The sequence below is a fragment of the Camelus dromedarius genome, chromosome 3, assembly GCF_036321535.1.
Source record: "Camelus dromedarius isolate mCamDro1 chromosome 3, mCamDro1.pat, whole genome shotgun sequence".
NCBI lineage: Eukaryota > Metazoa > Chordata > Mammalia > Artiodactyla > Camelidae > Camelus > Camelus dromedarius.
The window spans coordinates 113,766,553-113,781,072 of NC_087438.1; the positions used below are offsets into that span (position 1 = coordinate 113,766,553).

A 14,520-nucleotide genomic window follows, 5' to 3' on the forward strand; every position below is an offset into this window, starting at 1 on the left:
TATACACACACACCATGTTTTTTCCTACATATACATACCGATGGTAAAGTTTAATTAAAAAATGAGGCACAGTGAGAGAGTACCAACAACTAATGATAAAATATAACAATTTCAATAATATTGTCATAAAAGTTATGTGAATGTGGTCTCTCTTTCAAAATATCATGCACACATGTAATGCCTTTTCTTTCTTAAGTAAGCACTTACCACGCACGGCGGTTGTAACTTGTGCAGTTTGAGGTGTGACAGCAAAACTGACACAAATTTTTTTTTCTTCTTCACAAGTGGACGGAAAATTCATTCTTGCCGTAGATCTTAGCAACCTCAGCGTGTGATTTTTTTTCTTTCCTTCTTCTTCTTCTTTTTTGTTTCATTTTGGAAGTCCTTTATCGTAAAAACTATTCTTTTGTCGGCTGGCAAACAGCAGCCAGAGTCTCAGCGATTATTCTGGACCTTCAAGTTGGATAAATGCAATTTCTTTTCTTGAGACACAAGTTTTCTGTCTGTATTTCTGAGGCAATGTTATTGCCATCTCTGCAGTGTCTGGTGGGCCCTGACGCATCAGCCAGGCTGGTGGTTTCTGTCCCTTAGAGTGTTGTGAAATCAAAGCAGAATGAGAAGGTGGTCCTGCTGATCTCAGAACTTCTGATAACTGGGCTTAGGGTTGTCCCTTCTGTCAGGGAACCTTATTAATGGAGCACGTGGCTTGACCACCTGAACGACCCTGTTGCAGACGCCATCTTGCTGCTCATCATGACCCTGGAAAAGGGGCAGCTCTCCTTTTTTTTTTATTAAGTCAAGAATTTTCACCTTTCCACTTAAAGGAAGCACTTAACAGCTTCTCTTTGGCAGATCCGAATTGCCAGCATCACTACTCTTGTGCTTTGGGGCCATTATTAAGTAAAATAAGGGTGACTTGCGACACCAGCACTGCAAAACCGAGACAGTGGATCTGAGAACTGGTACTGAGTGACCAACGGTGGGATACACTGGACAAAGGGATGATTTATGGAGCGGGAGGGCGGGAGATTTCCTCAAACTACTCAGAACCGCAAGCAATTGAACATTTATGAATTGTTTATTTCTGGAATGTTCCATCTAATATTTCCAGACCACGGAGAACTGAAATTGTGGAAAGTGAACTCACGGATAAGGGAGGGGACTTACATTGCCCTGCCTCACTGGGGCCCACTGACTGTGCTGGGGGCTGGGAGGTGGGGAAGGGTAGCTGGGAGGCAGCGGGGTCCCAGAGTTCCAGGTGTCCCATTAGGACGGCCCTCCCCCAGCATCCAGGCCCCGGCTGTTGGGTGAGGGTGGGCCACCGCCTTCTCTGAGCTCCAGGCAAGACCCCGTCCCTCCTTCTCCCCGACACTCGTGGCCTCACTGCCAGGATCCGCCTTACAACCCCTTGAACCCTCTACAGCCCAGGTCTCCCAGGCCTCCCCTCCCTTCCCCAGACTGGCACCCCCAGGCCCGCCATCCTCCTCTCTTCTGACCTGTCCCTAAAGCTGGCCACTTTCCCTCTAACCCTGGCCAATCCCAGGCAAAGCCCCCACGTCCTCAAACGCCTCTCTGTGCCCCCTTCACCTTCTCTCTGTCATTCCTGCGAGGCACATTCAAATCACCTCCACGGCTCACAAACACAGTCAACTTGCTGGACCAATTAAACAAAAATCCTGGACGGTGGGGTCCATGCACTGGTGTGGGCTCAGTGTCCCCAGGTGTTTGTCATTTGCAGCTGGGGTGGTGAGCCACAGACCCTGGCTCTCATAGGAGCTCGGTGTCCCCACCGGCTCCGCATGTGGAAGCCTTGTCCCTCCTGAATCTCTGCTCTGTGGACCTGGGGGTAGGTGGGGGTGCCTCCTTGCACCCCTGTGTCACTGCCAGACCCTTCTCCATCGTCACTCCTGTAAAACCTACCGGCTTTGAACCTCTTGTCATTAGAATGCAGCTCCCTTGACCTGCCCTGTGGCGTCACCTCCCGGCCACCAGGCCATGGCCCTTGCTTGAGGATTTTAGCGCTCGGCTCTCTATCACTCTCTCTAACCACCTTCTATTTTAATTCTTGGTGTTTTCAATATCCAAGCAGATGGATGTATCTTCTGAGACTCTGGCCTCTGACTCCTTGACTTCCTGTCCTCCAATCACCCCATCTTCCTTGCTACCGTCTCACCCCATCTATAACCTCCATCTGCAGCTCGCTCCCTCTAGGACCTAGGCCCCAATAACCCCTGAAGTCCTGGATCCTGACACCTCTCCACTGTCTAGTTGTGTCCAGATTCAATTCCAAGGTCAATCAGCTGACTCACTCCATTGCCTCTACCTTTAACCCAATTACTTTCCTTTTTTTTTTCCAGCCAAGGGCAGTTTAGCCACGAGAATTTATAGCATTCCCTTGGCTAAACTTCAACCCAGGTTAAATCCACCTGTCTGTCCTGTGCTGGCTCTGGTGTGGCTGAGCTTGACTGGACAAAAACACAGCCATGCCTGGCAGCCTTCAGTGAATTCACCATTCAGCGCATGCGGGTGCTCCATTCTGCCTGGCAAAGTGACTGTATTGCACTTGTCCTGAGATTCTCAAAGGTGATCCCTAAGCGGAAGGAGATGTTTCACCTGCGCAGGCAATAGAAATGCAAATTCTTAGGTCCCACCCCAGACCTGCTGGAGCAGAAACTCTAGGGGTGAGGGGCCGGCACTCTGTTGTAATGAGCCCTCCAGGTGAGTCCAAGGCACAGGGCTCTAGTCCATTTCTTTCCCCCTCTCCTAAATGACTATTTATAATTTACCCCATTCCTGCAAAGGTCCAATACTTCCTTCCCCACCTCACACTGAGCTCGCTTCCTTATTCACTAACAAAGCAGAAGAATTTCCCACAACACACCTGAGTCACCCTTACTGCCCCCCCCCCCCGTGCCCTCACACCCTCCTGCTCTCTCATTGGCTGTCAGTGCTCCTAAGGCCACACCCCCAGTACTGCCCTGGTCTAGAGCACCACCCCCCCCCAGCTCTCAGCTGGGTTTTGGCAAAAGCTTCCTAACTAGTCTGCTTATACCAGCCCCTGCCCCCCCCCCCCCCCCCCCCCGTCTGCACAGCAGCTGAAGTGATCCCATCGAAATGCAATTCACGTCTCTCCTTTGCCCCAAACCCTTCCTTCTGTGGCTCCTCATCTCACTCAGAGTAGAGGCCAAGTCCTTCCTATAGTCACAGGGCCCTGCATGACCTGCCTACCCCTCTGCTTCCCCCTTTTACCTCATCTCCTCCCCACCTTTTCCCCTCTCTCCACCTGCTATCACCATACCTCCCTTTTCCTCAGGCATTCTGGGCAGGTTTCCACCTCAGGGCCTTTGAACTTGCTGTTCTTATTCCCAGATATCTGATCAACTCTCCAAGTAGATCCTTCAAGTCTTTATTCAATGTCATCTTCTCAGAGAGCCTTTCTTGGCCACCTATTATAGTTTCAACTTCTAATTACTGACACTTCACTCTTCACTGCTTTATTTTATTTCCTAATATTTAGTATTATCTAATCGACTATATATTTCTCTTTTCTAATCTTGATGACTGTCTCCCAGGTGGAACATAAAGTCCACGAGGGCAGGATATTTCACTCTTGTTCACACTCTCAGTATCCAGCTGAGTGCCAGACGTGGTAAGTGAGTTAATGCCATCAACCTCTCTGAACATTCCCTTCCTATTCTCCGTTTAATTAAAACCTGGCTCCTTTCTAAGAACATGCTTTCTCTGGAGCTCCCTTAGCTCAGGTTTGTCTTCTGTCACACTCCCCTCATTCTGAGGGGCCTAAACAGGAGGCAGGTGATCTCCCTGTGCCTGATTGTCACACCCACACCAACCTCCCTCACTCCTCCATTAACGCCCCACCTCCCAGCTTAGAAATCCACATCATCAGACTAGACGGTCTCCCCACGGTCTCCCGTGGGCCCCAGGGTCATTTCCCCTCAGTCCTTGAAGATCTGAGCCCATGCCTCACGGTCTCTGTCTCCACCACTACTTCACTGTGATTCTCGTTAATTTCACTCTCTTGGTAGATGATTCGTCCAAGATCCAGGTCCCTCTCCTCCTTGAGGCCTTCTTCTCCAATAGTCTTGTCCTCTGCACTAACTCGGCCCAAACCCAGACTTTGTTATTACTCATAACTGCACATCATTCATTTCTAGCATCACATGCTACGACCACCACCCTGTCTTTCCAGCTCACCTCTCTGGCACCTCAACTCCAATAATCATTCCACCCGACTCGATACTTCGTCCATTGATCCCTCCACCGTTTCACTGTCCCAACCGCCTACTCTCACCCCAACACTTGCTTCTTTACGCCACCCAGATTCCATAGCTTATCATTAAACCCTTCTGTTGCCGGTATCCTCAACTCTTCCGCCTTTTCTCACTTCACGACTTTCACGTACTCACTGCTTCCAATTATTCACCTAGTGTTTTTCTTGTCTAAGAAAATTTTATCATGATAAAATATATAAAATGTGCTCTTTCAACCATTTTTAACTCAGTGGCATTAATTACTTTCACACTGTTCTGCAAACGTCACTACTCTTTTCAGGTTTGTGCCTGTGCATAGGAAATCCCAAAGAATCCAAAAGAAACCTACTGGAACTAATAACCAGGTTCAGCAAGGCTGCAGTTGCCTCTTCTCTCTTGAACCTTCCTCAGCCATGTTTTTCCTCTATGTCTCCTCCCAAACTGCTCTTTCCAAAATCCCCCCTGAGCTCCATCTCGCTAAAGCCAACGGTCACCTCTTGGTCCCAGTCTTACTTTTCCTACTGCATCATCTGTTATGGTTGATCATTTCTTCCTTTTTGTAAGTGTCTTCACTTGGTGCTACGGGCTGAGTATTTGCGTTCCCCCAGCCCAAATTCATTCATCCCTAGTATGATGGTACTTAGAGGTGGGGCTTTGGGGAGGTGACTAGGTCATGAGTGGAGGGCCCTCCTGAATTTGAGATTACTGTCGTGATAAAAGAGGTCCCAGAGAGCTCCCTTGTCCCTCCACCATGTGAGGACACAGCATCTTGATCTTAAATGTTCTCACCCCTAGAACCAGGAGAGATAAATTCCTGTGGTTTATGAGACACCCCACGTGGAACACTTTGTCACAGCCGCCCAGCCGGACTAAGACCCTTGGCCTCCAGAACCAGAGGCCCTTGATTCTTTCCTACCTTGGTAGAGGAGAGGCACTTTGACCAAAGAGGCAGAAGTTGGAGCAATGCAGCCACAGGTCAAGGAACTGCCATCCGCCACCGGAAGCTAAAAGATGCAAAGAACAGATTCCCCACTAGAGCTTTCAGAGGGAGCATGGCCCTGCTGGCACTTAGAGTTCAGACTTCTGGCTTCTAGAACTGTGAGAGAATCCGTTTCTGGTGCTTTAAGCCACCAAGCACGTGGTAATCTGTCACAGCAGCCCTCGCAAACTAATAGAGCTGTCTAGTAGACATCTCTGACTCAATGTGTCCAAAAACAAACTCTTCATTTCCTCATCTCCCACTCCCACCCACCGAACTTGCCCCCCTCCCCCCACCGTCTTTCCCATCTCAGTAGGGGACAATTTCAGCCTTAAAATTGTTCAGGCCAAAACCTTAGTGTCTCTGTTGACCCTTCACTGTCTATCAGATGCCACATCCAAATCGTCAGCAAACACCGTTAGCTGCACCTTCAAAGATAACCCAAATCAGAACACCTCCAGCTTCTTCCCTGCCACCACCTGGGTCCAAGTCACCAGCATCTCTTGCTGGGATGATGGCAGTCATCTCCTGTCTCCCTGATTGTGTTCTTTCCTTTACAGTCTAATTGTCAAAATACCAGCTGGGAGTGATGCTATTCAAACCTAATTTGTCACTCCTTTGCTCAAAACCCTCCCATCTCGCTCAACATAAAAGCCAAGTCCTTACAGTGCCCTACAAGGGCAATGAGCAGGGCACCTGCATTTCTCTAATGTCATCTCCTGCTGCTCTCCCCCTCCTCACTTGGGTCTTTGACCAACCAACCACGTTCATTCCCACTCTGAGGAACTTTTCATTGAGACTGCTGGGGGTTTAGGAGGGAAGCTGGTAGGGTGACCAGGCTACATTTTGTGCCATTTGAGTTTTGTAGACATGAATTTAAAGTGAGACCAATTTGCATAGTTGTTTGTTCTTTAGGACATTCAGCTTGGAAGGAGTGAATGGAGAAAGAGGAGGGTTGGGGTTTGACCGGATTAAGGTTTTGCTGGGGAAGAATGGTGGGGAGAGAAGAGCACGGATATTAAGGCCATTTGTGTAATGGAGTGATTATAATGTTGGACCATGAAATCTGAGCTGGATAAGAAGGAATTAAGTTAGGTAATACACCTAAAGCACTTACTACAGGGCTGGGCATGTTGGAAAGACTCAAGAAACATGAGCTATTATTACCACAAGCATTCATCCTACATATACTGAAAGGATTCTTAAACCTAAAAAAAGACCTGGCAAAATTAACTGCAGTCCCACACTCTCCCCCAGCCCCCTTGGCTAAACCACAATCCCTACAAACAGGAGATGGCTTTGAAGACAGAGCAGTAAAATCCAAGATGAAGACAATACATAAATCTTTATGTATTTCAATGGAAGGATGTGTTTGGGTGTTGCTCATTATAAATTGTTAAGAGTTGGAAAACAATTATGACTTTTCACCCTGGTGGTGTGAGGTCCAAAACATACTTTTAATTTATTTATACCGAAGAGATATATATGTTAAGTATTATCTTTGTCTTGGATTTTGTCTTATCCCTTCAAAGGGTTTCAGCCTGATGATATAATGGTTTTCTCTTAGATGAACGCACGCTTCATTCTACACATCATCACTCACTTGTTTTCAGTGATACATTAATACTGACACAGAAAGTACCTTGTCATCTGTTACTCGTATCTGCCAAGTGCGCAAGCTGTGGTTGACTAATTGGAAACACACAACCAAATGGATCAGCTTCATCCCTGTGTTCCGGGTACCCAAGGCCATGGCCCATTTCCTGTCAAGCTTCAATATTATTCCAAGATTTGGCTAAGAAAAACATTTTATTTTATACAAATAGAGATGTCAATGAGTGGAATGTCAAAGTCACATGTATTTTAAAGATTAAAACATACCAGCAAAATTCAGGAGCTGGGCCATGGAGCAAAAAAATCAACAGATGGGAGTTGTGGTAGGAGGCTCCATCTGCCAAGGCCCTGCTAATTTAGGATTAAGACGGACCCTCTGTGTCAATGCTGTGGTAGCAGGAACGATCCGAGATTTTTGAGCTAAACACCCAGGTAGGTGGGTTTGCCCGCCACTGAATGAGGGAGCTGGGGCTGGAACCAAGCATTGAGGGTTCAAGTCTCTGATATTATTCTTCTAACTGTGAAATGGATTATTATTATTATCGTGAAATGGATGTGATAACTTCGAATTTCCTCAATTCTATCATCCACCATTTGACATTTTTAGGATTGCGATTGTGTCTTAAAATGAACCCATTTGAAGGTGGTAGTGCTTGTCTTCAAATGGAAAAAGAATAAAACCAGAAGGCAATTCTCTTTCACGGTGCTGATTTAAAATGTATTGAAGCAGAGAGGCTCCCAGCTCATAAGGCTGCTGTGAGGATTAAGCTGGAAGAAATGAGATGCTGTGTGTAAAGCATTTAGAAGAATGCCTGGACCTGGGGTGGAGGGGGGTGGGGAAGAGGGGCAGCTGCAGCCTTTCCCATGTCGCCCTCCCCAGTCCGGTGTGCTGGGAAGATTCCCTTGTCACCTTATCTGCACCAAGACCTGGCAGCGCCCAGCAGAAAAAGGAGAGGGAAAAATCCCTACTCTGCTCCGCGGGGCTATTTCTTATAATTCGTTGTAACTGGGTTCAAGGACTTGGATTTCTCTGATTCTTTTTTCTACACCCCTCCCTTTATTTTGTTAATCACTAGCAAGCCTTCTTCAGAACACTACCAGATTTGGCCCACCCATTCAGCACCTCTGCAGGGGGACCTGGAGCTTGCATGTATTTCTTGTTTACATGCACGTTATTTATGCAAAACCTTCATTCAAAACGCTCAGGGGACTCTCCTTCCGCGTACCAAGCCGACGTGCTGTCGGTGGTCCTCACTGCCATCCGCGAGGCCCCGCCATTGTTTCTCTAGCCACGTGGCCCCTGGGCTGTACACACCTGCAAGCTGCCTTCTCAAGCCTTTGCGTTTGCTGTTCCCTCTGCTGGAAATGCCTCCCTCCCCCGCAGCGCCGTGAGACAGTCTCATCTCATCCTTGAAAAAGTCTGTCCTCAAACGCCGCCTTTGCAGGAACGTCTTTTCTAAACACCTCGCTACAGTTGTAACCCACCCCTGACAAGCGCCCTACTGTAATTTCTCTCCCTGGTACTTAAGACCATGCACCATACTATTTTACCTTCTTACCTGGTTTACTGCCTCTCTCTATTAGAGTGTAAGTTCCACGAAGGCAGGAATTTTTCTCTATTTGGTTTGCTTGCTTTATCCCCACTGTCCAGAACAGAGCTGGCACATGCAGGTACTCAGAAAGTACTTATTGAAATAACTGGTCTTTATGTATTGAGCATATGCCTTCTTTAAGTTGGAAGTATTGGGCCAAAGGGATGAATATTTTCTATAGTTCTTCACTTAGTTGTTGCCTGTATCAATGGTTTGTCCCTGTTTATTGCTGAATAGTATTTCATAGTATGGATGTACTACACTTTATTTGAGGCGGGAAGCCCCATAAAAAAACGGCAGGGCCACTACTCTCCTGCCGGCACCAACCGGTTCCCTGGCCGGAGGCTCTATCTCACTTTTTGCCTCTGAAACGGCTTACTTACCCCCTAAAATTCTATTGGTTCCCCGAGGTCACTTCTGATTGGTCCACTTCCCTAACTTCTGATTGGCCCATTTGTAGTACTTCATTTGCATGGAGCTCACTCCTGATTGGTTATTTCTCTCACTCCTGATTGGGCTATTTCTACAAAGCTTGTTCCTGGTTGGTCAACTTCTGTTATACTTTATTTGCATATGATGTTGCAAAGTGTAAAAGTGACAGCCTATAAAGGCCTGTGTAACTCTGCAAATGGGCTTCAGAGCTTGGAGTGTTAACTCCTCTGGGCCTGCTGGTGTAATAAACCTGAGTTCTCCAACTCTCCCAGTGCTGCTTGGTCTCTTCTGGGATCCAGGTTGCTGTCACAACTGAGCTGTAACACATTTTTCCTCAACATATTTAACCATTTACCAGTTGAAGGATATCTTGGCAGTTTCCAGTTTGGGGCTGTTATGAATAAAGCTGCTATAAACAATTGGGTACACATTTTTATGGGATCCTAAGTTTTCATTTCTCTGGGATAAATGCCTAGGAGTGCAATTGCTGGGTTGACTTGTAGTTGTGTGTTTACTTTTTTAAAGAAGCTTCCAAACTGTTTTCCAGAGGAGCTGCACCATTTTACATCTCCACCAACAACGTGAGCGACCTGGTGTCTCCACATCCTTACTAGCATTTGGTATTGTCACTGTTTTTAATTTTAGCCATTTTGATAGGTGTGTAGTGATATCGTGGATTTAATTTGGGTTTCTCTAACAGCTAATGATCTTGAGCATCTTCTTCGGTGTGCTTACTTGGCGTCTGTTTATCTTCTTCAGTAAAATGTCTTCATGTCTTTTGCCTATGGTCTAATTGGATTGATTTCTTGCTTTTCCACTATTGAGTTTTGAGAATTTAAAAAAATACATTCTAGATACTAGTCTTTGTCAAATATGTAGTTAGCAAATAAATATCTTCTGCCACTCTGTAGGTTTTCTCATTCTTTTGATAGGGTCTTCCATAGAGTAAAAGTTTTTAGTTTTGATGAAGTCCAACTTTAAAATTTTTCCTTTTAAGGGGACAGTTTGGTGTCAAGTCTAAGATCTCTTTGCCTAGCCAGATCCTAAAAATTTTCTTCTATGCTTTTTTCCTAAAAGTTTTATAATGTTTTACATTTAAATCTATAGTCAATTTTGACATCAGCAGGAATTTGTTTTTTGTATAAAGTTTGAGATTAGACTGAGGTTCTTTTTTTTCTTTTTCTTTTAACCTTTGGATGTTCAGTTTGGAGCCTGCATTTTAACAAATCTTCAGGAACGACAAGGTTTGAGAACTTCTGGGGAGGATGTGTGGGATTTAGATGGTGATGTGATAGTAAATGTTTCACAATCAGCTCTTGTTTGGGGGGGTACAATTTCCGTGGTATAAATACAACCCTCATAGCTGATGGCAAGCTACCTATATGATGCCCCTGAACACAGACTTGGGAAGAGATTCACAGAAGCACAGCATTTATGTAGCATGTCCATACTTACAAAAGATGCAAATAACCTCAGAAATGCAGATAGTAATAAAATGTAGTAGGAAGTGATGCATTTTGAGTATGTATCACCTTTGTTTTAAATACAATTTATTTAAGTTTGTGTCAAGAACTTTGGAGCTTCTGAGAGTTTACCCTGTTTGCAAGCTCACACATAGTCAGTTTCATGGATGCTGGCAGAAGACATGAGACTCCTGGGTCAGAGACAAAGGACTTTATTACTTACAGCCACCACAGTAACCAGAGTGTCAGCATTACCTTGTACTAGTCCCCTGAGCCCTAATTCCTGTAGGGTGATGCAAAATGGACCAGCCAGCCCTTGGACATGCAGTGGGTTCCATAGAGGAGAGGAATCCTGAGCGGAGGGACCCGAATCTTTTATAAAGCTAAGCTATCATCTTTCACAATGCTCAGAGGCAGACATTATCTTTATTATTCTGGACAATAAGCAAACCTGCCCTTTTCTTTGGAGGGAGACTCAATACAAACAAGTTTGAAAAGATAGCCCAGAACAAGGACAGTCAGTGCCTCCACTCACGAGACCAGCTGAAATGACAGACTCAGGAGGAACTGGCTCCCAACAACTTTTATCATTTGATTTTTTAATAATGGCTGTGTTTAACAGCCCACTCACAAAATTCCTGAAAATGTAACAGCAGGCCCTCAGAAGCCAGCACAAGCTGGCTCCAGCACATCAATGTATTTCAAGGAGGAAAAAAAAAAAAAAAAAAGGAACGACAAAGGGAGAGAGTCCCTCTGGGCTGATTTCACCAGCTGGGAGCCCAGGAGGCTGGAATGAGGCCCCATCCGTGGAGGAAGCTGTTTTGATGGTTTGTTTTCCAGAATGGTTATGATTATAATGGAAATTATAATAATGGTTATTAAAATAAAAATAGCAACCACTCTCTGTTGCCTGTCAGGTGCAGGTCATGCATTGTGGGGGCTTGTAATCTCATTGAAGCTTCACAGTGACCCTCTGAAGTAAGGACTGTTACTATCCTCATTGAATAAATGAGAAAACCAAGACGCCCAGAAGTCAAGGAAGAAAGCTGGGCTGGGACTGAGCTTGTCCGGCAAACTCTAGCTCTGAGAACTGCTGAGCTGAGAACTCACAGTCTTAAAGCCAACTTTTCCACTCCTGTCAACTGGCATTATCCACACCCCACCCGCCTTCCCTGTGTCCCTCTCAGGAGCAGGGCTCTGTGGTGTAACACTGGCCAGGGCCCAGGGCACAGATCTCTGGTCTCTGTTTGCCAGTAAGGTCTGGTGTGACCTCGGGCAGATTATTCATCTCTGCACCTCTATTTCCTCATCTGTGCAATGGGCGCATGGTACTGTTCTGCCAGCCTTGCAGAGTTATCCTGAAAATCAAAGGTGCATCACAATTGGCTGGGGTTGTAGTTTTGGCTGCGTGCCCTGGTACCAGCCACAAAGTCTCTTATTTGTGTTTTGGGAGTTGCGGGGCTCACACGTGGTCACCATGAGGCTGTCAGATTCTGAGTCTGTAAATGAGATCATAGCCCCAGAAGGGAAAGGCAGAATGCAGCCCACAGACAGGAGGTACTGTTTTTCACTCTCCACTGCCCCATCTTTTTCTAACTTCCTGTGGTTGTGCAGCCACCGGGTTCAGAGAGGGTCAAGTAAGCATTTGTGACTTGAGTCTTTGGGCCGTAGAAGGGATGGTGGTTCCGGTGGGGCTGGTCTCCCTGCTGGCAGATAAAGACTCATCTTAGGCGCCAGGGAGGAGGCGTCTGGGAGCAGCAGGGGGCTTGGGGATAGACTGCCTCTGGGCCTCTCGACTCAGAGTCTGTTCAGAGCTCTCTCTGGGTCCCAACTGCCAAGTGGCCTGGGTTCCAGGCCCAGAGTTGCCAAGTGAATGGTTGGGGGTTGGCATTCCAAGCCCGGGGACCAGCAAGTGCAAAGGCCTGGAAGAGGGAATGAACGCGGCAGGTTCAAGTGGCAGCAGACCCCTGCCTGGACGGAAAAAGGGGAGGAGGTCAAACATCCACAACCCACTCCGAGCAGCAGCGCCCCCAGGAGGCCGGGGGGCCCCCAGGGGCAGGTGAAGGGTGCGTCCCTTACTCTCTCACGCTCCAGATGCTCTTAAAGGGGTGGATCAGTCCCTGGTAATGGGGCCGACAGCCCGCAGCACCCAGCTCTGACAGTGCGCGTCTGAGATCAGCTGACCATTTCTCTTCCTGCTCTCAACTTGTCTGCAGGCTGGTCTGGGCCAGAGGTGAGGCGGCTGGTGGGGCTCCGAGACGCAGCCTTGAGGAACTGGCTCTCCCTGCCCAGGCATTAGAGCCAGCGCAATGTGACCAAGGTCCCTCGGCCTCCATCTGTCAGTTCCAGAAACCCAGTCACCTTGGGGGAAAGGCTTCTGGCAGCAGAACTGGGGATCTAAAATCTCAGCCTATTGGAGCAGGAATGGGACTCGGAGGTCACTGGCTGCAGCTGAAGAGATGACTCTCTCCTGCCATAGCCCCCCCGAGTGTTTTCCAGGGCTTCCAGCCCCTGGCTTTCAACTTGGCTGACAACAGACTTACCTATGTACAAAAATTCCCCAGGTCCAGGCCGCACTCCTGGCTAATTGCATCAGGATCTCTTTGGGGGAGGGTCTGAATGCTTACACCCCACTCAGGAGATTGCATCGTGCAATCCCGGTTGAGGACCAGGGCGGCGGTCCCATGCAGCTCTCTGAGGCTGCAGTCATTATGAGTGGGGCCTTGGGGTCAGACAGAATTGGATTTGAACTTCAGCTCTGCGACTTCATGAGCTGGGTGACCTCAGCTAACTGTCTAAGCCTCTCTGAGCCACTAATCCCTTATCCATAAGAAGCACATCATAGTAACACACCTACCTTACCTGTTGTTCTCAAGACCATGAAAGCACATGGCAGAGTGCATTCATTCCTAAAAAGAGCCCAGTGATTTTGTTTATTGTTATTACTTTCCCAAGGCCCAGCATTCCATCAGAAAGCTCTTCTTTAGGTTAGGTTAAAATGTTCTTCTTAGGGCTGCAAGAGTTATCTCAAAACCCAAGTTTGCTTATGTCATATCCACTTAAAAAAAGCCATTTTATGGCTTTCCTTTATTCTCAATGTCCATACACAATTCTTGAATTTGACCTAGCAGCCTTCAAGATCTGAGCTCTGCCCCCTCACTTTCTTATGTTGCACTCTTTCCGCCCTGTGGCCTGGGAGAGGGGACTACTTTGACTCTCCTGACCTGCCCTGCTTGTCCCACCACAGGGCCTTTGCATATGATGCTCCCTCCCCTGATCCCCTGGAATGCCATCCTTACCCTGCTTCCCCAATAACTTAGCCTGTAGCTCTCAGCTTGGTCATATCACTCTACCAGTAAAGTTCTTGACACTCTTACCAGGACAAATCTTCACCTTTACATTCTTCTGGCACCATCTCTCAGCTGACATTTTACATTAATTTCTCTGGTCATTTGTCCCATGTTTGTCACCCATGCTAAACTCTAAGCTCCAGGAAGACAGGGACCATATCTGCATTTCGCTCAGCCCCGCATCCCCAGTGCCTAACTCAGTGCTTGGCACTGAGTAGAGTTCAGTAAATATTTATTGAATAAATGAAGTGGCCAGAATTGGCCTCTTGATAAAGTCTACCCAGTTCAAGCTTGGCTCCTCACAGCAGTCGGTGCTGTGGACCACAGGACGACCCTGCAGCAGGGGGCAGGCACCTTCAGGACCCCCACTCTTCTCTGCTCCCCATTCCTTATAGAAGGTGGCTCTTCTAGACCTCTGTGTCCTCCTCCGGACAGGTTCTGCTGGTACAATGCCTCGAATGGGACTCAAACCAGCGGATGGGGAGCTTTTCAAGAGCCATTTGCCCACACAGTTCTGCCAAGCGATGGCGCAGCTGAGAAGTAGTTCAGGGTTTAACTCCCCACTTAGCCTTTCACCTCGGAGGCCCTTGATCTCCATGTAATTAAGCTCACACATTAAATGAGTTTTATGGGATAAGAAAGCCCCATGTGGAAGATGGAATTTTCACACCAGGAGGCCATTTTGGATAATTGTCAGCCTCAGCGTGAAAACCACTTGGGGTGAGGATGAATGGGTGTTACGGGTTTACAAGGGCATCAGCAACAATAAATACCAGAGATGAAGCTGAACTCTTCTTGTTTTTAATCAGGGCCAATCTG

At 47.2% G+C, this 14,520-nt stretch overlaps 1 pseudogene; it reads right to left on the reverse strand.

The window, feature by feature from the left end:
* Positions 1–442: 442 nt before the first annotated feature.
* On the reverse strand, positions 443–755 carry LOC135321082 (alpha-ketoglutarate dehydrogenase component 4-like; annotated as a pseudogene).
* Positions 756–14,520: the final 13,765 nt, after the last annotated feature.